Source organism: Aulonocara stuartgranti (assembly GCF_965226115.1).
Source record: "Aulonocara stuartgranti genome assembly, chromosome: 3".
In the NCBI taxonomy this organism is placed as follows: Eukaryota; Metazoa; Chordata; class Actinopteri; order Cichliformes; family Cichlidae; genus Aulonocara; species Aulonocara stuartgranti.
In genome coordinates this window covers 588,306-612,154 of record NC_138941.1, presented here as the reverse complement: position 1 = coordinate 612,154, position 23,849 = coordinate 588,306, and the positions used below count along the sequence as shown (strand labels likewise).

The following is a 23,849-nucleotide window of genomic DNA, read 5'->3' as shown; positions in this document are numbered from 1 at the left end:
ATAGAAGTGGCTTTATAGACACTTATTGTCAGTCCTCGTGCATGCTGTGGAAATAAGTGTCTGTGTCATGAGGTGACATGTGAGCTTATCTTTGGTCAATAAAGCTGAACGACCAGTTTTCACTTTGCTTGTTACGCTTGTTTAGTGACGTCTGGGTTTCTGTGGAGCCCGAATTTTGATGAGTTCTGGTGAAATCATCTGAGATCATCTGAGCATCGGTGAAGAGTCAGCAGAGAAAGTGTGGGACAGAAGTTTGCTTTGGACACATGGACTGAAATCAAAAAGTAACAAACAGGATTTCCAATGGACAGTATGGAGAAGTGAAAGTACACAAAGGCTGTGCTGGAACACGTGTGTTACACTTTTTGACAGCTGAGAACAAAACACAATATTTTGCATCATCTCTGCAGTGTCTCTTCTTTCCTCTGCTGTTGTGCTTTTAGCTCCAAACTGTTTCAAATGGTTTGTCAGCAAGCTGACCTCTGACCTCTGCAGTACTAACTCCTGACCCGTACAAAGAGCGGGCGTTTCTGACCTTTGACCTGCAGCTGTATGTCTCTCAGTCTCAGTTCTTCTCTCCGTCACTGATGGAGCAGGTGTAGTTGCTGCTGACAGTCAGTCGTTTGTTTTCTCAGAGTGAGGCTGAAGTCTGAACTGTTCAGAGCATCAGGTCTCATCAACGTGCGCTGCTGTAACGCCGCTTTGTCCTCTGAGATCACCAGGTATGAAACCTGAGTGCTGACAGAGCAGCATGTTCCCCCTCATTCACCTCCACCACCACAGCCAAGGCATGCTGGGAAACTGAGGACACACAGACGGAGAACTGAAGTGTCTGCTGTGTGTTCATCTCAGAGTCCTCACAGGTGACACATTAGCTCCAGAACACCAAGCCAGGTGTTTGAAGCCTGACAGGGATTCTTCCCATCCAGAGGGAGGATTTAGCTGCACAACAATGAACATTAGTGTGTAGTTTAGAAACACAGACTGTGCCTGCACTGCATCTAGTGAAGAAAAGTGTTACTGCCAGAGAACCAGGCTCCTTTAAAGCAGCTGATATTAAGGTTGAAAAATCAACAATAAGCTGATGTAATCAACGTTTCACAAAATGGTCAGCAGCTAAAATCTGGAGCCGTTCTTTGGTGGTAATTAACAGTTTGTTCTTGTTAGCTAATTATGTAATTAAAGGTAGCAGCAGAAGCCTTGTGTTGAAAGCCCATTCACTCACACATTCACACAGTATGTGTGTGTCTGTGTTACACTGTGGACATCCCTTCTGTTGGAGCGCCATCTTGTGGCAGGTTTAAGAAATGTTCTTCTTGTAAATCCAAACTGATGCACCTCCATAGCAGACTGTGGAGGCTTTCAGTGACATGAAGACTTGATTTATACTGTCATATTCTCCTGTTACACAAAGCACAGCACGCTGAACATGGATGAACTGAAACTCCCAGCATCTGACTGAGGAAAAGCACAAATCATTCTCACACTGACTCCTGCTTGATTTTAGATTTGCTTTCAAATCCTCACACTTTCATATGAAGCACTAAATGGGCTCCAGACTGTTTATCTCAGCTTCCTGTCAAACACACTGCTGCTCACACCGAGGCTCAGTTTACTCCTCCAGCCTGGCTTAACCTGCTGTCTGTTAAAAACAGTCCCACACTCCTCTGTTTAATCCTTCTGATCAGACTCTTTGATTTTGTATTGTTTTTACCTGAAGTTGTGTTTTTGACATGGTTCTGTCTGTGAAATAAAGCTCACACACACACTGCTACAGTCCTTCATACACTTAGAAACGAAGCTGCTCCTTTCCTCAGTGCTGACACATAAAGAAGAGTTGCTTTTATATCCAACACGTCTCTGTTCCAGAAAACAGCTTCAGCAGCCTCTGAGTCTGAACTTGGAGTTGGTTATAAGCCACAGGCCTGTGTGCACAGCAATGAGGAAATATAATGCAGTAAGTGAAACATGGATGTGTGGAACAGATTATCCCAAAGGTTGATTCTGTTCATCTGGACGTTCTCAGTGAAACATTTGGTCTCTCGGTCAGGTGACTCCTTTAGTCTCAGCTGACTGCAGCTTTCCAAACCTTTGTCACTGGATCACTCACTTCATCTCCAACGTGTCCCTGACACAGACAGCTGGAGCCGTTACAGCAAAATCATTGATCATCGTTTTTAGAACATTAGCTGGTGTTGGTGGGCAGGCTAGCAGTGCTAATTGTTAGCACTAGTTCTGCTGCTCTCCCTTTGTCTCTGTTATTGTTGGTCTTTAGTGAACAATAGAAAGTGTCTTCATGAGACTGTTGCCTAATGTTCAAATGTAGATAACACCACCTGCACCAACCTGTTACACAGCACAACCCTCTGGTGTAGCTTTGGCTGGAGCACATATTGACAGCTCCAGTGACATCACCACTCCATGGTGACATCATCTCTACAGACTGTGGCTGTTACATATCCTCACCTGGTAATAATAAGACTGTCCTCAGCTGCACACAGCTCCAAGATGAACAAACTGAAGTAAATACAAATTAGAGTTACGATAGATTGAAATCTTGTAATCAGAGCTAATTCTTAGTGAAACTCTCACAACATCATATCATGATCCTGGGTTAGTGTCTCGGTCTCAGATCACAACATCAGCACAGGCTTGGCTTGGGTGAGGTATTGAGTGGTTCTTGTCCATGACAGCTGCAGGTACAGTGCCATCAGCCATGCTGCACCACATGTCTGCCCAGGAACATTAGTGTGGCTGAGTCTCATGTAAACATTGTGCTAAAGTGGTGGGAAAGTGGCTGCAAGCTGGCTGCACTGTGTCCAATACTCTCAGTATGATATCCACAAACCTCTGAGTGTCACAGAGTGGGCCTGTGCTCAGCTCACTGTGCCCCATTCAATTCTACTTGCATAGTTTTACAAGTAAAATTAAATATACAAGTTGCTCAATGATAAGTTATTGTAGTAACAACTAAGTCCATGGTTATTATTTGTTAATAGTAGCTTAAAGCTTCTGCACCAATCATGGAGCAGCAGGTTTAGAGCATGTGGATCTACAAAAGTAAGTCCCAGTAAGATGGGCTGAGCCTTACATACTAGAAGAAACATGTCATTCCCAGCAGATGAAGCGCCCTTTAAAGCAGGATCTCACTTTAAACCTAAAGAACTTGCTATGAGCATGCATTGCATTCATGGTTATTATTCATACGATTGTGGGGAGCTAATAAAGTGCAACTATCACATTACATTTTATTATTAAATTGTTGTTAACAATCCCTTCACTTCTGCTTATCTAATTCATGGTTGCAGGATGGCTGACAGCTTCCATTAGGCAGGAGGTAATGTCCATTCTGGCCACAGTGCAACCCACAATGTGTAACTGACACTATTATATTGCATTATGTCACATTGTTACATCTTTTTAATAAATGATGACAGTCAGCTGAATTTGCTGCCCCCTTGGTGGAGGACATCAGGATCAGCAGCTGCTGCTCCATCACAAACACCACAGAAGAAGAACAACACTGGATCAGATTATCTGGACGTGTTTGACAGGGACAGTGTTCATGTTCATGGACATCAGGACAAAAACAGACGATGGAAACCTGCCAGATTTGAGCTAAACTGCTCGTTTCCATGTGTAGTCCCTGGGAGGTCACATGACCAACAAAGACACACAAGCTGTGTCCCAAAACGTCGGCTGCATCCTCCGGAGGCCGCATTTGAAGGCCGATGACGTCACAGCCAGGCGACGAAGGCTGTCCCGATTCCTCGACTCCTTCAAATGCGTCCTTCATTCCCCCGAGTTTGAAGGAGGGGTCGGGTGTGTCCTTCGTGGCCCACCATATCCCAGAATTCATAGCGCGGCCCAGCCAAATTTCAGCTGCCAACAATGGCGGCCGCTACTAAGTTTTAAAATTTAACGAGGGAGTACTACTTACTTACAATGAATTCCTTACACTATATAATTTTCCCGTCAGTGTTGGGGAATTCTCAATGGTGCTTGGTGCCATACCCTCAGGGACTTTAATGTTATATAAAAACACTGACAGCTCAATATCTGCCTCAGTCACTCTCCCTGATCCAGCTGAGTCAGCAGTGGGAAAAATCTGCTTTTCACAGGAACTTGGTAACAGCAATAAGAGAATACGTAGTTTATTCCAAGAAGATATCATGTCTCTCCCATATATAGAATATCTTACTGGAACCGACATGTTCCAGATATCACCTGGAAGACAGTCTGGATGATCCCATAAATATCTAATTGTGAACAAGGTGAAGGAAATCTCATATAAAATTCTTCATAAATGTTACCCAGCCAGTCACTATATGGTAACATTTAAAAGAGACATAAATACTAATTGAACTTTCTGTGGGGATCATCCAGAAACTGTGGCACATCTCTTTTGGTTACTCTACACAGAGATTCTGGAAGAATTTAGCAGTTTTGTTATTGTCCATATTTTAAGGGAGTTTTCTTTACGATGGAAAATGTTTTATTCTGTTTCTTTAAGTTCCCCAGGAAGAATGATAAATGTTTTTTATAAAATATTTGTTAATACTTTTAGCTATTTTATATCCATAAATGTAAGTTTATTAATAAAACACCATATTTCTGCCTTTTTATAAGGATATGAATTGTACATACAATCAATTTCAGACTCAACCAACAAAAAGCCTCTCAGAACAATATTTATATGTTGATTTTTTTCGCCTTCTCATATCATCATTTTTTTACTCCTGGTTCTGTATGTTCATGTTCTGTTCTTTTGTAAACTTCATCTGTTTGTATGTTGTATACTCATTGTGTTTCAATAAAGTTCGATTTAAAAAAAGGTACGTTCTAAACGAAGCTTCAGACGTCACTGATCACGTGACTCTGGCCAAACGGATCAAGCCTCGACACGGTGCTTCTGAAGCAGCGCGTTGATCTTTCTGACACACGCACCGGAGCGTCAGCTTCAAGCGGACCATCACTACGTCTCACATCTAAAGGTGTCAAGGTAACTTTGAACTGAGTTCAGTCAATCTGGAGTTTTTCCAAGTTTTCTGTTGCTCTCTGTGAGAGAAGAGCGTTAAAGGCGGGGCTCTCCAGAGTCCAGCAAAACAGGAAACCACAGCTGGGTGTGTGTAAGTGTGCAAACCAATAGAATGCATCGTGGTGGGGGGGGGGCATCACGGGCAAGAAAAAAATAAAATAATCGGTCGTACCCATGCTTCCCCGACGTCATGCCAGCGCATATTGGGAAATTCGTAGGCACCGATCGGTTTTCTATCAGCCATTTGCTGGGAGTAAGGGCGCCCTCCGTTTGCGAGGTGCGCCTGCTGCTGGCGGCACAGGGAGGAGAGGGCGGGGCGGCGGGGAGTCTCTGGCTGGCTTGAGCGGCATCTAATAACCAACTCGCAAAACAAAATAAAAACAACAAACAGATATTATGATACAGACTTATAATCTGCACCCATGTTTTTTCTAAATTCTATAAAGTGAGCGCGAGAGCCCTCGGTGCGCCTGCGCGCTGCTGAAGTCAAAGTAAACTTTATTGTCATCTCCGCTACAGACAGTCCAGCATATAGAGAGACGAGACGACGAGGCTGCAGTTACAGCGGTGCAAGTAAACAAACAATAAATATAAGAAGAGTAAGAAAATAAATCTACACTTTAGGACTCGGGGTAAAGGATCAATAACAATTTAAATTTATAATTTACAGTTTGATGATTTAAAGTCTCACACAACCCGTCAAAAGGGGCGGGGCCGGCTGCTTCCAAGTAGAGCACATTTCATTTATAATGATGTAAATCCAAGCCCATCATGGATTCACGATCTGAATCCTGGGTTGTGTGAAATCCCAGAAATCAACCTTAGACAAAGTGAATCTGTGAACTAAGGTGTAGGTCTGTTAGGCAGGGCTGTGCAGAGAGGTTTAAAGGGGCGGGTGCTCAAAGTTAAAAAGGGGCACATTGAACCAGGCTGAATAACAACAACACACTTTCATCAAGAATCTAATATGGGCAACAAGGCAAAGCAAACGTAGCCGATGCTTTACCTGATGGGTACAATGTTGCTGTTGAGGGGTTGCTGTGGATAGTGCTGGAGGGCAGGCAGGGCTGGACTGGGACAAAAAATCTGCCCGGGCATTTTGACTGGAGACCGGCCCACCAAAAATGTGACGTCATTCATGGATAAAATCGCAAAGGATTCTGGGAACTTTTGGCAAGCGGTACTAGCGCATACAGGCTTTCAATTGAACTCAGTTACACAGCGATAAAAAGAAACACAAAAAATGGCAAGAAGCTGCTGTATTATTAACTGCAATAGCCGGTGTGGTGCCAAAAAGTGATTGTCTGCCAAAAACTGATTTCCGGTATTTGCAAAGAAACTGATTGCTCGTATTTAAATTGCTATAAGTAACTTGCTGGGCTATAATATGTGAAACATATGTCAAATGCATCCCTCATGGATGACATTAAGTCATACTGAGCTACAAACAACATTAGTGTAACAAGGTAGAAGCCGCAATCAGTCTTTGGCAGTGACTTTTATATAACCTTTATTTATGCCGTAAAAAAAAATTCTAATTAACATTAAAAATGTATTTTGTAAGAAGTAGTTGGACAGCAGAAATGGCTCAAATATTACAATTATTTTTCAACTACTAATTAATTACCGTTGAGCTCAAAGGTTATATTAATACACGGTTAACGAATGTGTATTTATGACGACGATTTGTGAGACGATTTTGTTCGTACGATGGTCTTTCGGTGCATTTCAAGGTCCTGTACCCATCCGTCGGTAAACTGTACCTGGGCTTGTTGCAGTGAGCTGAAGTTACTAAACTTCATGAGTGTATGCACTCACTCCAAGAACCGTATAATTATAAATCTGAGCATGGTGAAAGTTGGGCAGCACGCTAACGTCTTTTGTCCCTCTGTGTGCTCGTAAGGGTCTGACCCTTTCACTCCTTTGATTTTTCCTCGTATCTTTTCTTTGTCTTTTCGTCGAGTCTGTCTTTGTACGGACCGGCATTGTTCTCCGTCGTTTTGTACATACCGGAGAATGAACGTTTTGTGGTGCTGCAATTGCAAATGCTTGTATTTGATGCGGTACTTGGATTGTTTTGCCAGGAGTTCCCGGCATGCAATGCACAAAGTCACGTGGTCTGTCAATCGCTATAGGAAAAACCATAAAGCCTTTGCATGAAAACAACTGCTTTGATGTACACTGCCTTGTTGGTATATATGTATCAATCTAATAAAGTTAAACCTACACCATTCTCCCTATTCGGGATTTTAAACAGTACATAGCGGAAACAAAAAGACTGCTTGGTAGAGTTAACCTCCTGAACTATCTACAACACATGGTAGAAACCTGAAATTAAGACCAAGAACACTAGAGGTGAGACATGATCATTAATTAATATTAAAATTAATAAATGACAGATTTAGGGATATTTTCATAAAGTATTTATTTACCAAAACAATAGAAAACAGAATGGTAGCACAATATATTTTTTTTAACACAGCAACCTTTAAATATGAAAGGAGACAGAGAAAGAAAGGTGAGAAAGAAGAATAAGAATAACACTTAATTGAGTTTTTGATGGCATTTTACACACAGTACTAATACAGTATCTAGAAAATATGGGAAAATACTGGCATCATATACAGTACTTACTTCTGAAGAAATTATATGCGACCCTGAAAAGCAGGACACAAGTGAAAGGACAAAGAACTGTGAATGGCAATTGATGGACTTGCTCAGATGATCACAGTACTGGCATCTTTATTCCAGAAAGGAATTAGAGAAATCATATACACTAGTACTTACGTTGATGAACTTAAAAAGTTGAATGGTCTCGAACCTCTTAAACAAACAATGTATGATCAGACCCTGACAAACAGGACAGAAAGGAATAAAGATTAGATGAATATTAAAATCTATAAAGGACAGATTATGATTGAATTGTATCACCGAAGACTATTCACTCATCAATAAAAGGTCACCTACAACACTTCCACAGCAGCAACACTGAACATATCTTAAGACATGGAAACCTTTATGAAGTGAAAGGACAGACAGTGAAGGTTGAGAAAGAATTGTACTTAATAGATTTTTTCAGACGATGACAGTACTGGTATGCTTACTCTAGAAAAATGGTTGAATCATATTCCATATAGTACTTACTTAAAATGAACACACTTCAGTCCTCCTAAAATGACTGACAGCATCTGAAATGAAACAATGACAGATTAAGACTGTAAGAATATATGTTTATAAATGCCTAATACTCCAATCTCATATTTATTCTATCTATTAAGATGGACAAATTCTAAGCATTTACCAATCACTTGACTTGTTTGAAGTGAAGGTAGATACTAAACGTATTCGTTTAGGCAATAACAATAAAGCTGAATTTAATATTAACAATAGATAATTAGGAATGTTTTGCTCATTTTTATTTCACCTCACCAGGTTACAAAAGGAGCTTTCTCAGCAGGTCACTCTTCTCAGCTACCCTGTCAATGACCATGTCAGAGTCCAATGACATGAGAATGTCCTTTTCAGTGGCCATCAGCATAAACATCTCCAGCTTGTTTGCAGACAGGCTGCTTCGGAGTCTGCTTTTAATGAACTTGAGTGTAGAGAATGTTCTTTCACAGGCAACCTGAGTGAGGGAGAGGGTCAGCAGGTACTTGTATGCCAGCCCAAGGAGACGATAGGCATCAGACAGCATGTTGAACCGCCTGAGTATTTGATAGCAGCACAGTGGGCAATTTTTGCAAGAACCACAGCTTTCGGTCACAATTTCACTTTCTTCGTCCCATTCTTCAGATCTGTCCTTTGCTGTTCTGGTCGTGTACTCATCTACATGTGATGTCTTAAGCCTTTCCCACTGTTCAGCAAAACGTTTCAGTTCTGACTGAAGGTTATTAACTGTAGCCCTGCTGTCAAATTTAAGTAGACAGGCGCTGAGGTTCTGAAATGCATTACTTGGAAGAGAAACTGTTCTGACCTGGCTAAACTTCCTGGGGTCCAACCATGCCAAATCGGCAAGAAGAGGGCCATGTATGACAAATCGTCTGTGGATTGCTTCAATAACTGTGTCCAGGATGATGTTGTGCACTTTCACCTCATATGATTTCTCAGCATTGATTTGCAACTCATCTTCAGGCATCTCTCCGGCCATACCTTTTCTCCTTTTGGCTCTCTTTTTAGGTAGTTCAGCCTCCACTTCCATGTCTGTGTTGTTCTCCCTCTCCTCTAGTTTTTGATTTGTCTGTTTCACAAATGTGTCTGCAGCTGTCTTCAGAGTTGGAAAGTCCCTGGCAATACTTTTGAGGCCATCTTGTGTGGCAGTCACCATATGATGGGCAGAGAGAATGTCCATCCCCTTTGACTGGAGGTACTTTGACAGAGGAGTTGTTGCTCAAACACTCTAAGAAATATCTGTGCTGTTAACACAGTTTCATGCTTCAAGAGACACTCTTTAAAGCCTCGTGCTTTGGCACAAACAGCTGGCTTTTCTTTTTCCCTCTTTTCAATGGCTTCCATCGTCAGCACTACATCAACGAAGAGGCCATCATCTGGTTTTCCAAAATGTCCAAAGATTTTCTGGAGGGCATCATGCTTGGCCCACCACCGTGTCTCACCTATTGGACTGAGGCGTCTGTCTTGTGTTTTCGGTTTGTTTCTCCCACAGATCAACCCTGTGATAGGACTCCTTGATGAACACAGCTATGTCATTAAGTAAATTAAAGAGTGATCCACTTTCAATGACACTTTGTGTTGTGTCAGCAATCACAAGATTAAGTATGTGTGCATAGCACCACACATGCACATGAGTTGGAGACTGGGCAGTCATAAGTGCTGAAAAGCCTTTGTACTGGCCCTGCATATTTGAAGCACCATCTGTTGCATTCCCAATGCACATGGCCTTGTCTAGATTGAGATGCTCTAAAACTCCGGAAAGCAAGTTTACAAAGTACTGCCCCGTGGATGCTTCGCACCTCACTATGGAGACAAGCCTCTCCTGCACAGACTCAGTAACATACCTGATGATTACTGAACACTGATCATAACCTGTGATGTCTTGGGTTGTGTCTAGCTGAACAGAAAACATCCCAGCTTTCTGGACATCACTGGCGATGCTCTCTTGAAGGAGATGGCCAAGTGGATCAATCACTGATTTGACAGTTGTTTTGGAGAGTAGGGTGATGAGAGATCCTCTACCTCTTGATCCACTGGTCTGATGCAACTTCTTGCTTTTTTCAATGCAGTCTAGAGAAGGCACGATACCACTTTTTTATGTCCGATACCGATACCGATATCATAAATTTGGATATCTGCCGATACCGATATGAATCCGATATAGTGTTTTTTAATCAACAAAACTGTTTTTTTAAATATATTGCTGCATTTTGTATAAGTTCATACTCAAGTTTAAAACAACAACTACACTAAAGTTATTCTGTTATACCTGTATGCAAAAAAAAATATTTCATAGTTCAGCAATACTGATCAATCTAATAAACTTAAACCTACACCATCCTCCCTATTCTGGTATTTTAAAGAGTACTTAGCGTAAATATTAAGCAACCTAACTAATAGGGTTCCAACTCCCAGCAACAACAAAAATAAATAAATAAAAAATAGGGAACCCCACCCCTCACGCTCCACCTCATGATGCTTAATCGAAGTAATCAACCTTAATTTGATGCAGTGTGAAAAAAAATGCACAGAAATCAATTATTTTTCAAGAAATATTAAATAGATTCAACATCTTTCTTCAACAAAATTGCAGACTGCACAGATGGTACCTTCCCAAAGGAAAAAGTACTATAGCTTACTAGGGTATATATATTAGACTTAATAGTTACTATATACAGTAATTGACTTCTATTCATTTTACATCAAATTAAAACTTTGGGTGTAAGATTTGGATAATTATTTATTAAAAGCTAGACATTTTAAATGAGAATAAGAAAGAAAAGTCTGTCTTTGTGCCCCCTTTTCCCTGTTCATGCCCTATCGGCCCCCCTGGCTTAACTTTGCTAGATCCGCCCCTGCACAGTTACCAGCCGTCAGCTACGTAGAAAAAGATCCTGGTGTAGAAAGTAATATTAAATAAATTCTAACAACAGCTTATCAAGCTTAAACGTGCTGCTGTTGTTCAGCCGCTGGTTTCCTCTTTCTGGTGCAAAGTGGGCCAAAAACAAACAAGAGAGATGGACTCGCGACAGAAAAGCCGATCAGCTGATCATTGATCAGTTTCATGATTGAAGTAGCAGCAAGAAGAGGCAGTCGCTCCATATATCGCTTGTTAAGCTTAACGCAGGAATGCTTTACAAACATTCAGAGATGGACTTACACACTTGCTTTACTTCTCTCGGGGATAACTTTGTCGGAGATGAAATGCCGGGTTGCTAGCGAAGCTCCAAATGCTATCCAGACCACTGACAGGTCCCGCATGCCACAGCCGCTCTATCACGTGATGCATACTGCTCCGACGTGCTAACGTTCTGAGGTGAGTTACGGCGTGTTGCAACTTTTGTGAGGTGCTTTCGTGATATTTAATGGATCGGATTAAATTTTTTATTTTTCTCCGATATCCGATCCAGTAATTTAGGTCAGTATCGGACCGATACCGATACGTAATATCGGATCGGTCCATCTCTAATGCAGTCATTCAAATGTTCTCCAAGGCACATATCATACTTGCCTAATAACACAATCAGTTCCAGAAAGTTACCATGATCGATGGTGTTATCACCTAAAGTGTATGCAGCCTCATTCTCCACATGCCTATAGCTGAGTCCCCTCTTCCCAAGTACTTTGATCACATCCACTATACGCTCTAAAACTTGCCGTCTCTTTTTCACTTGTGCTCTGTGAGCTGACAACTGACTGCCAGCAAACAAGCTCCTGATGTTGCCTTTTGAGCACCTTAAGAAAAAAGCTTCAGCACAGGTCTGGTGTGTATTGCTCTTTTCATGCTCCTCTGTGCGCAGATGTATATGTCGCCAGTCACTCATGCCTGTTATAAATGTGCTGGTGTCAGTCAGCCTTGCAAATGCCAGACACACAAAGCAGAACAATAAATGGCGTTCTTTGCAATAAGTAAGCCACTTCCTGTTGGTGCCATCTTTACAGCTGAACACCCTCATCACAACTGCACTGCTACTGTTCTGCTGTGGGTGGTAATCTAAGAAGGCCTGTAATATGGCAGGTTCAGGGCGAGCAAAGTAATCGATGCCCTGGCTCTCACTCTCTTGCTCTTCCATCTCTCTCTCTTGCTCCATCTCTCTCTCTTGCTCTTCCATCTCTCTCTCTTGCTCTTCTATCTCTCTCTCTTGCTCCATCTCTCTCTGCTGCTCTTCCATCTCTCTCTCCTGCTCTTCCATCTCTCTCTCCTGCTCTTCCATCTCTCTCTCTTGCTCTTCCATCTCTCTCTCTTGCTCTTCTATCTCTCTCTCTTGCTCCATCTCTCTCTGCTGCTCTTCCATCTCTCTCTCCTGCTCTTCCATCTCTCTCTGCTGCTCTTCCATCTCTCTCTGCTGCTCTTCCATCTCTCTCTCTTGCTCCATCTCTCTCTCTCCTGCTCTTCCATCTCTCTCTCCTGCTCTTCCATCTCTCTCTCTTGCTCCATCTCTCTCTCTTGCTCCATCTCTCTCTCTTGCTCTTCCATCTCTCTCTCTCTTGCTCCATCTCTCTCTCTTGCTCCATCTCTCTCTCTTGCTCTTCCATCTCTCTCTGCTGCTCTTCCATCTCTCTCTCTTGCTCCATCTCTCTCTCTTGCTCTTCCATCTCTCTCTCTTGCTCTTCCATCTCTCTCTCCTGCTCTTCCATCTCTCTCTGCTGCTCTTCCATCTCTCTCTCTTGCTCCATGCTCTTCCATCTCTCTCTCTTGCTCCATCTCTCTCTCTTGCTCTTCCATCTCTCTCTCTTGCTCTTCCATCTCTCTCTCCTGCTCTTCCATCTCTCTCTGCTGCTCTTCCATCTCTCTCTCTTGCTCTTCCATCTCTCTCTCTTGCTCCATGCTCTTCCATCTCTCTCTCTTGCTCCATCTCTCTCTCTTGCTCCATCTCTCTCTCTTGCTCTTCCATCTCTCTCTGCTGCTCTTCCATCTCTCTCTCTTGCTCCATCTCTCTCTCTTGCTCTTCCATCTCTCTCTCTTGCTCTTCCATCTCTCTCTCCTGCTCTTCCATCTCTCTCTGCTGCTCTTCCATCTCTCTCTCTTGCTCCATCTCTCTCTCTTGCTCTTCCATCTCTCTCTCTTGCTCTTCCATCTCTCTCTCCTGCTCTTCCATCTCTCTCTGCTGCTCTTCCATCTCTCTCTCTTGCTCTTCCATCTCTCTCTCTTGCTCCATGCTCTTCCATCTCTCTCTCTTGCTCCATCTCTCTCTCTTGCTCCATCTCTCTCTCTTGCTCTTCCATCTCTCTCTCCTGCTCTTCCATCTCTCTCTCTTGCTCTTCCATCTCTCTCTCTTGCTCTTCCGTCTCTCTCTCTTGCTCTTCCGTCTCTCTCTCCTGCTCTTCCATCTCTCTCTGCTGCTCTTCCATGTCTCTCTCTTGCTCTTCCATCTCTCTCTCTTGCTCCATCTCTCTCTCTTGCTCCATCTCTCTCTCCTGCTCTTCCATCTCTCTCTCTTGCTCTTCCATCTCTCTCCCTTGCTCTTCCATCTCTCTCTCCTGCTCTTCCATCTCTCTCTCTTGCTCCATCTCTCTCTCTTGCTCCATCTCTCTCTCTTGCTCTTCCATCTCTCTCTCTTGCTCTTCCATCTCTCTCTGCTGCTCTTCCATCTCTCTCTGCTGCCCTTCCATCTCTCTCTGCTGCTCTTCTGTCTCCTCTGTCACAGACTTCTCCACTTTTGATGATAAATCAGCCTGGTGCAACATGTAAGGATTGGCACAATTTGTTAAGATTTTGAGAAGTTTGAGAAACTAACCTTAAGCATAAAATAAAATTTACTATCAGTAACTTCATAGCACCCGCCCAGCAGTATATAAACTCCGTCATGCTAGTTACGCTGTACCAGTTATTCTAAGCGACTGTATAAAGTCACCACAACGAAAACAAACTACAACTAAAATTAGTTTATATCTGACACAGATAGACAGCAGGTCATAACTTCTTACCTGAAGTTCAGTTCCTCTGCCACTATGACCCGCTTCGGGTCTCTCCTCCTGCCTCCCCTTTCCTTCATCCACCTGCTGGCCTCCACCACTTGCTGATCTTGCTAAATCTATGGAAGCTGTGCCATAGCTACCACCAAACAATTCAGTAATTTTCACACATTTGGCAGCGTCTGCCTGAAGGGCTTGTTTCTTTTTGGCCCTAATTTTTTCTGCACCTCCTTTCCTTTTTTTGTTCTCCATTTTCTTTAGTTCGTCTATAAGATTGCTAAACAAGGGGGAGGGTGCATCCGACCTCCTCGGCTGTAATTGGTCCAGCCCAGAGTCGATCATGACCAATTGGCCAATCCAACGCCTTTCATTGTTTATACCCTTCCCCAAAAAAAAAGTAAAAAAAAAAAAGAAATCGGTCGGCCCATAAAAACAAAAAATCGCCAGCGGCCCACCGGGCAAATGCCCGGTATGCCCGATGGCCAGTCCAGCTATGAGGGCAGGGCTGTGTTGGTCTGAGACTGTAGACATTAAAAAGTCCACAGGGAAGATGGTAGCTGATTAAACAAGTGTCATGAGATAATAACAAAATGCAAAGATTGGTGACAGCGCTTGGAACCATAAGGCAACAAAAACTGTGAGAAATAATTTAGGCTCTGTCTGTGAATCACTCTTTGCTTCTCTTCTTCCTTCCATCCCATCATTTCATATATCACTCTGCACTTGCTGTCTATGTGAGAACAAGGCACAACTTGCTATTGCAATAAACTATAATCTAATTATCCACACCTAAAAACTCTTGCACTTAATCTAAAATAAAATGATGGCAGAAAAATGTTATAGCCCTGCCTTTAGTAGCCTCACACAGCTCCTGCTGTTTCCTCCTCATGTCCTTACCAGCCATGTCTGCACAATGTTATATCATGAGTAATATTTTTTTAAATCCAGCTAAATAAAACACACACATGCACGCACACACAGTGACATTTTAGACCTTCTTCAGAATACTGTATATACTGTGGGCATCATGGTGCTGATCCAGAATCCTTACATTATTATTTATTACTAGAGCTACAATAATAAAGCAACGAGGAGGGGGAAGTAATAAATATGAAATAATGTATTTATGATGATTCCATTTGTTTCACTATCCACTCTGTGCAGGGCAAAGCTTATTACATGTTTAAACAGATACAATCATTTTACTGCTGTAACATCCAAATTTTGTCTTATTTAAAATATAAATCTAATATAATCTGCTTCTTAATGTATGTTCTTTAAAATACAGCTTGTGTTTTTAATACATTATAATTATAATAATGCATAATTATGTGGACATGCATATTAGATGGTTTTTTAGTGAAATATAATCCCTCCAGAAAGGCAGGAAAAGCTCGGAAACTTACTTTAAAACTAAACATGTTCCCTAAAACGGTGACAGAGCTACAGACCCATGACAGCCTTACACAGGTAGCCAGCAGCTGTGACCAGCACTACTTGTGCAGTTAATAAAAGGACAGGTAATGTTTGTCGCGCTGTTGCACGCACAGCACGCTCGTTTGTTTCAGTTCGTCAGTAGCAACAAGACAGCTTACCAACGTGTACGTAATAAGCTAATACTCCTGGGTGCTACACACTACAGTGTGCGCTGTACACCGACTTACTGGTTTTGTCGCATCAGTCTGTGTCTCTGAGTTAACTTGTGTTTCTCCTACAGCTCCGGACCGCTAAAAATACGCGTGCTCTTTGTGAGCTCGTTCCCGGCTCGTAACCAGCGCGTTCTGCCGTCGAGGGCGATCATTGGTTAAATGTGATCATGTGACTGATGCAAGCCAGATCCTTTTATTTAGCAAAACTGTGATTAATAGTTAAATATTATTGTTGAGGGGCACAGACAGGACTCCGCACGCACACACACATTAAAAAAAAATAATAATAATAATTAAAAAAAAAAAAGTTGCCTCAACAAAAGGGCACCTTGGGCACCCATCAGGAAAGGGGCGGGTGCTCAAGCCCCCCTAGCCCCTAATTAGTCATTGTTACTTGTTGATTTGTCCTTTTCTCATTGTGTGACGAATTATGACGACTGTTTGGTAGCTGTTATTGTCTCTCTCTCTCTCTCTTCATGTGTGTTTCTCTGGTGAAACAATAGTTTTGTGTTAATGTTAGGGCTGCACGATTTTGCATAAAATGAGAATCACGATTTTTTGGCTTAGAATTGAGATCATGATTCTGTCATAACAATAAATAAACATAAAACAACAAATGTCTCACGTTTTGTTGTTGCAGCAAAATGTTGTCCTGCTTGAAATTCCGTCTCCACCGTTGCTCGACGCTGCGTGTACAGAGCAGGTAGTGCAACAATAGAAAAATAGTTGCGGGACGGCACTGTGTAGCGTTTGTCTAGGGTGTTGATCGTTTTCCTAAATCCCTCGTTTTGCACAGTGTTGATGGAGCCATATCTTTGGTCAGGTGATAAGTGATAGCCTCCGTGATGTCTTTGTGCCTGCGGGAGTTCGACGTGTATAGGGAAGCGCTGTATAAGGTTCCCGTTATTGATGTTTGGGTGGTTGATCGGGACGGATTTTCTCCTGTCACTTTCTCGTCATCCCTGACGTGCTCTCCGTTGTTTTTTCCCTGCTAATTTTAGCATCACACGGCACAGCTTCTGTATCACGTGGTATAAGGCTCCGCCCTTGTCATTTGTTGAGCAGGAAGAGTGAGCGCTTGTTTTCATGCAGAGTACGTCCCGGATCAAAATGTGAAGTTTTACAAATCACCACTTCTTTAGTGAATATCATTTCAGTCTCAGACAATCTCGTTTCTCTTACAGAGGTTGAATGCACCTTCTGCGGATGGCGGTACCACACAGTGTGCGTGGACTTCCCCTGCACAGAAGGCAACTACAAATGCTGTGAATGCTAAATAAACAGAAACAAATGATCCCTGTTGTCTTTGCTTGATGATTGGTTTGAGTCTTGACAATCCACATTGCTGGCGTTGCATCTTTCAATGCCAGCAATGGCAGGTATCAGTGCTCAAAGCTTTTGTGTTTGTTTCCAACAAGTTGCCCACCTCGGGAAACAAAAATGTGTTCTTTTACTTGTCAGATGAACATATGAGACACTTTGACTCTTCAGTGCAGTGTGGAGCCTAACAAAGATCTGTTTTGTGTCCCAGCTGATCAGCAGGAGGAGGAGAGTCTGACGGAGCAGCAGAGGAACATTTTCAGCTACTTGGACTCAGCTCAGCCACTACAGAGGAAACAATGAGCTCAACACAGAAGGTGACAGACAGAGCAGGACCATATGACCAAAGATACTTATCACCATATACATTTGAACATTTGCCATAACGATGTAGCTGACAATAGAATTGACACCAGACAAAATACTTTACAGCTGCACAACTTTATTAAAAACCCATCAATGTATTTTCACTGAAACAAGCAGCTGTTGTTTATGTGCATTAAAGTTATATAAAAATGTAACAGTGCAAATGCAAATTCCTCGCTGACAGTTTAACCAAAAGGCGTTTCCAGTGGAAACTGGCCGACACATCCTGAGCATAACCACGTATAATATCCACTAAACTTCAGAAGAGGTTATACAGTCGTGGCCAAAAGGTTTGAGAATTGCATAAATATTGGAACCTGGAGAAGTTGCTGCTTAAGTTTTTATAATAGCATTTTGCCTGCACTCCAGAATGTTATGAGGAGTGATCAGATGAACTGCATCGTCCTTCTTTGCCATGAAAACGAACTTAATCCCCAAAAAGCCTTACCACTGCATTTCATTGCTGTCATCAAAGGACCTGCTGAGACCATTTCAGTGATCGTCTTCTTAACTCAGGTGAGAATGTTGGCGAGCACGAGGCTGGAGATCATCATGGCTGTATCCCGATTCAGGTTCTGCAGCTTTAAAGTCCTCAAGGGCCGCGTACTCAAAGACCGCTAAGGCCGAAGTGCGAGGCTCGTAGGCTCGTGAAATGGGATGTCTAGCCTCGGTCGTGCTGCCCAGGTTGCCTAGCAACCATGATACTAACAGCTGGAAACGTTTCATACAGCTTTGTTTGACAGAAATGAAGGAGAACAGATTTAGTTCATTTGTTTCTACATGAGCTCTGTGTGATTTGATGAGTATCTGAGGCTGAGACCACAGGACTGTGAAACATGATTGTTGGGCTTCATTTCTGTGCTGAACAGTCGTTTAAGATTAGCTGTAAATAACAATTAGCTGATGTTGTTCATGAGACTAAAGTCATCTCACTGTGGTAATGTAAATATAATATGGCCAATATTATAGTTATTATATTAATCACTTCACTCACAGACAAGTATCTGTGACAGTGTGTATATAGATGTATCATATATAAGAGACAAATGTTGTTCCTTCAGTATGTTGGCATTATTACATTTGGCTCAATGCTTACATATATGTGTAAAAGCAAATGTAGGAGCTGTGATAACTGTGTCTGATAGAATGAAGAGTAGACTGATATATGAAATATTCCTTTATTGGGTGAGAAAATCAGACCATGTCATAACTGCTTTAAGTCACACAGAATAGATATCAGAGCCTTAAACAGGCTGACTTCTGCTAAATGGGTCAAACTGGGCAGAAAGTCTACAAACACATAACATCCTTATAGAATATGATGTAACACTATAGATCAACTTAGCTCAGAATATATAAAGCATATAAACAATTACAGCAATATGATGCGACAAACACAGCAGCTACTGATCCAAAATACTCAAAGCTTCATAGAACTGAAACCAACATTTATTTTTAGCTCCATCCTGCTGCTGATACAGACTTTAGGTTTCTGAACATTAAACTTGTTGCTGCCTTTCATAGTGTGTAACTTGAAGGCCCTGAGTACTTTCTCCCACACTGAAAACACTGGGATGATCACATTATTTGAACATTACCTAATAAGACTGATTCAGCACAGACAGTTATGTTAAACTTTCCTAGCAGTCCTTCACAAACAGGGAACAGTCTGTCTATTCTCTCCATCTGTCAGCTGCTGCTGGCTCTTCCTCCTCCTCTTCCTCACACACTGCTGAGTTTGTCCTGGTGGATCATCAGGGCTGCAAAGCCTCACAGATGATGTGCAGCAGTGGCTCCCTCAGTCTGTCCTCACTCTGGACACTTGCAGTCGTCACACATGGAAATCAAATGTGTGATAAGCTGCAGGATTCAAACACAAGTGTAACTTATAAACACATGTTCATACTTTTATTCCACAATCAGAGAGAAAGAAACAGAGAGAGAGTGCAGGACAGACAGACAGGTGACAGTCTCAGGTGTACACACTGCTACACAACAGCACCAGAGAAGCAGGATTTAGTGTTTGTGTTATTACGAGTGTAAACAAGAAGAGTTCCAGATGGTGCAGTGGACACATGTGTGACTGCTGTGATTAAAGCATCTTTCTTTCAGCTTAACGAGTGAACCGTCAGCTCGTTCAAACACACGTTAAAGTGCGTTTGGCTCGACACCACCGAACAGAGGCAGCAATATAACACAGCTAACATTAACAGTGCAGTGAATCCTGCTTGTGCCGTGATGTTCAGGGCTGCAAACCGAGCAGCATCACTGACTTTCAGCTTGTTGTGTTTGTGGATATATGACTGACTTTAATTATCCACAAAATCATCACATTCTCTGTCAGATTAAGGTCGACTATTGAACGGCGTATATTTTAAAGGCTTTAAAACCAAGTTAACGCTGAAAGTACAAACATCACTAATGTCACATAACTCTGCCGACAAGGCATAGCTATGGCTATGAAATGCTCTTTGTGTATCACTTCTTCATTATGAAAGATGTCATTAATGCACTAGTAATGTCTCATCTGGAGTATTGTTCAATCATTTGGTCAGCAGCTAATAAGACAGATCTTAACAGACTTCAGTTAGTCCAGAATAAGGCGTCCAGATTAGTGTGAAGATGTTCATACTATACTAATATTGATAAAATGCATAATAACCTTTCTTGGCTTCCTGTACAGGCTAAAATATTCTATGGCTTACTTGTAGTTCTAAAGAAAGCAATTCTGTTAAACACACCACATTTATTCTGCTCAGCTGCAGTATCCAGATGAAATACATCATCATATTACACAGTTTTCAACAAGCTGCAATTTAGTAAATGCTCGAGTTAAAAGTAACGTTTTGTAAAACTGTTACATTTAGAGCAACTTTTAAGTGGAATAAGTTGCCTTAAAAAATTAGAGAATTATTCAAAACTTCAATGAACACTTAAAAGCCGATTTACAGAGCTTTTAGTTGTTGTAAATATTGTAACACACGATTTGTTTTTGAAATTTGTGTAATGTGCCTCAATGTTATTGATATTATTATTATTATTATTGATTGCTTATATTTGAACAATTGTGAAACCTCACTGTGGATGTAAGAGTGAAATTATGTGGATATCTTGAATCCACTTTATTGTGTAAAATATTATGTGAGTATTTGACGGAAGACGAGCAACATCTGTTGTGGAAGCTAACGGGGTTCCTTTAGAATAAACAAACATAGGATTTATTATCACTGAATAATTCTGTATAAATCTATACAAATTATAGAAATATGTCATAGGAAACAACAAAATAATCTAAATTATAAAATAATGTGTGTGTGTGTGTGTGTGTGTGTGTGTGTGTGTGTGTGTGTGTGTGTGTGCATGATTTTAGTGTTTGAACAGTCATGAATTATCTTTAACAGCAGGTTGGATGTAATGTGTTAGAACTACCAGCAGGTGGGGATAAGAGACCTTTAAGGTGTTTGGTGCCACGCTCCACCTTCAGGTTTAAAACTAGTGTTAATGGAGTTTGAAGGTTGAGTTTGTTCCACGACTGCATTTCACTCACTGCCTCTGTTTGTATCTCTGTCACTGCAGGACCAACATGGAGCCAGAAGTCAGCGCTCTCAGGAGGCCGACAAACCTCACAGAAGAAAGGGAGAGAAAAAACACACCTGTGACGAGTGTGGGAAGGGTTTTACTGTGAGGGCTAAACTAAAACAGCATCAGGTCATCCACACTGGAGAGAGACCGTTCAGCTGTGACTTGTGTGGAAAGTCTTTTTCCTTGAAGGGTCACCTAAAAACACACCAACTCATCCACAGTGGAGTTAAAGCGTACAGCTGTGATCAGTGTGGCAGAGCTTTTACTCACAGTACCAGCTTACAGAGTCATCTAGTTACCCACTCTGGAATTAAGCCATACAGCTGTGACGAGTGTGGGAAGGGTTTTACTGTGAGGGCTAAACTAAAACGGCATCAGGTCATCCACACTGGAGAGAGACCGTTCAGCTGTGACTTGTGTGGAAATTCTTTTTCCAGGAAGGGTTACCTAAAAAAACACCAACTCATCCACAGTGGAGTTAAAGCGTACAGCTGTGATCAGTGTGGCAGAGCTTTTACTCAAAGTAGCCACTTACAGAGTCATCTAGTTACCCACTCTGGAATTAAGCCATACAGCTGTGACATCTGTGGAAAAACTTTCAGCCAGAGAGGGCACCAAAATACACACCTACGCATTCACAACAGACATGATGTGTACTGCTGTGAACAGTGTGGCAAAGAGTTTATAACTCACACAGACTTACAACGACACATGTTTACCCACACTGAGGAGAGACCTTATCAATGTGACCTGTGTGAGAAGACTTTTAAATCTCCACGTCACCTGAGACAACACCAACAGATCCACACCAGAAAGAGACTCTACAAGTGCAGCTACTGTGAGGTATGTATTTATATTGTTATCTTGTCATTTTAGCCTGACTGTTTGGAACAACTCTGCTCATTAAACTGTGTTAGCATGTTAGCAATTCTACTGCATGGAAAAGCAGCTCTGAGTGATTATTCAGATTTTCCTTTCAGTTATAATTTTAGTATTACTGTAGTATTATGGTGGTAGTATTGTAGTTATTGCAGCCCAGTAAACTGAGTGTGTTAACTGAAACAGTGAAATGTAGTTGGACGTCTGCAGAGATGCTCTTTATTTCAGGCGACGTTCAGGATACAAATGTTGAAGGACTGACTTACACTGTCTTTGTGTCTTTGTTTAGAAGCAGAGCGACACAGATGGATCCAGTTCTCAACCCTGTCATCACTGTGGTGGTGGGAAAGACTTTCATTGTGACCTCTGTGGAAAAACTTTCAGTCGGCAAAAGACCCTAAAAGTACATCAACGTAGACACACTGGAGACAAACTGAAATACTGCAAAGAATGTGGGAGAAGCTTCACCACACCAAGTGATTTAAAACAACATGAACTGATTCACAGTGGGGTTAAAAAGCACCTCTGTGATCAGTGTGGGTCATCCTTCACCACTGCAAGGGACCTTAAATCACACAAACGAGTCCACACAGGAGAGAAACCACACAAGTGCAGACACTGTGACAGAAGCTTCTCACAGTCAGGTCATCGTAACATTCATGAACGTACACACATGGAAGGAAACTACAGCTGTGACCAGTGTGACAAGAGCTTCAGGAATCTCAGTTCATACTCTGCACACAAACGATCCCACGTTACTAATAAACTGTTTCACTGTTACCAATGTGCCCAAACATTCACCTCATTGTCTGCTCTGTGCAAACATCAGCGCGATCACTCAGGGCTGAAATCCCTCCCATCACTGGATCACAGTGAATCTGAAGACACAGAAAGATCCTCTGGTTTCTGTGTCGGACTCAAAAAGCTTGAGATCAGGCTCCACAGAGTTCAGATAGAATCATTTAAACTTGTGTTGAACTGAACTGGTTGCTGGGCTGAACTTCTACATAATACAGATCTACATGGGATCTTCTTTTCTGTTGTTTTACTGAGTCAGTTTTGTCCTTTTTTCTCTGTCCTGGTTTTGCTCGTCTGTAAATGATTGAAACTCAGTCAAATAGTTCATTGTTCTCCAGCAAAACGTTTTGGAAACTCATGTTTAACCTTTAAAACTCTGACATGTTTTAGCACACAAGGCTTCATCGGGGAGTTCACTCATGATTGGACCATGAGAACAAAGGTTTTTAGTTCTTTCAAAGAGAGTCTTGGAGATGTTTGATGTTTCTGTTTTTTCTACATAAAGGAATAAACTATTTTTCTTGCTTCATGTAGTGTGGAAGTTTTTAATGTTTCTTCATCTGTGATGTTCTTGAATGTGTTCACGTGAAGATGATATAAATAAACTCTTGTCAGAGATTTACAGTTATCAAACAGGTGAATAAACAACACTGAGACACTTGGAGACGGTTAACGTGCTGCACGGGTGAGGGCTCAGAGAGGACTCACACCGAGCTGCAGTAGTCGTTTATTATTTATAGCAGGGTGAAACAAGCATAGCAGTTTCCTCTAATTTTGCATATATGTGTGTGTGTGTGTGTGTCTAAGTTCGTATAAATGTCATAGGGTGAACTTCCTCTTTCTATAAACAGAGCGAGTAGTACATTTTGTTCTTTTCCTATTAAGAGTAAAATATGAACATATACTTTAATGCAACATAAAACTCATAAAAGCGTTTCTTCTTTAACATCCCCTCCTGATGTTAATATTTTTCACTTAATCATACTTTATTATCAGCCAACAATCACTTGCTTATAACATTTTCAATTGTAGCATCATTCAGTATGTGTGTGTGTGTTTCTATACTAAATCTTCTTCATCCGATTCATCTTCTAGTGGCAGTCCAACATAGGTAATTACTGTGGCCTGTACCA

At 41.7% G+C, this 23,849-nt stretch overlaps 2 long non-coding RNA genes across 2 annotated transcripts in view; one reads left to right on the top strand and one right to left on the bottom strand.

Annotated features, from left to right (window-relative positions):
• Positions 1–23,849, bottom strand: part of LOC309702485 — an 85,112-nt gene that overhangs the window by 27,899 nt on the left and 33,364 nt on the right. The gene's annotated exons all lie outside the window — the stretch shown is intronic.
• LOC309702522 lies at positions 4,878–21,279 on the top strand. The gene is made up of 3 exons (XR_014275586.1): positions 4,878–5,002; positions 17,303–17,408; positions 21,034–21,279. It is a non-coding gene; the product is annotated as an uncharacterized lncRNA (long non-coding RNA).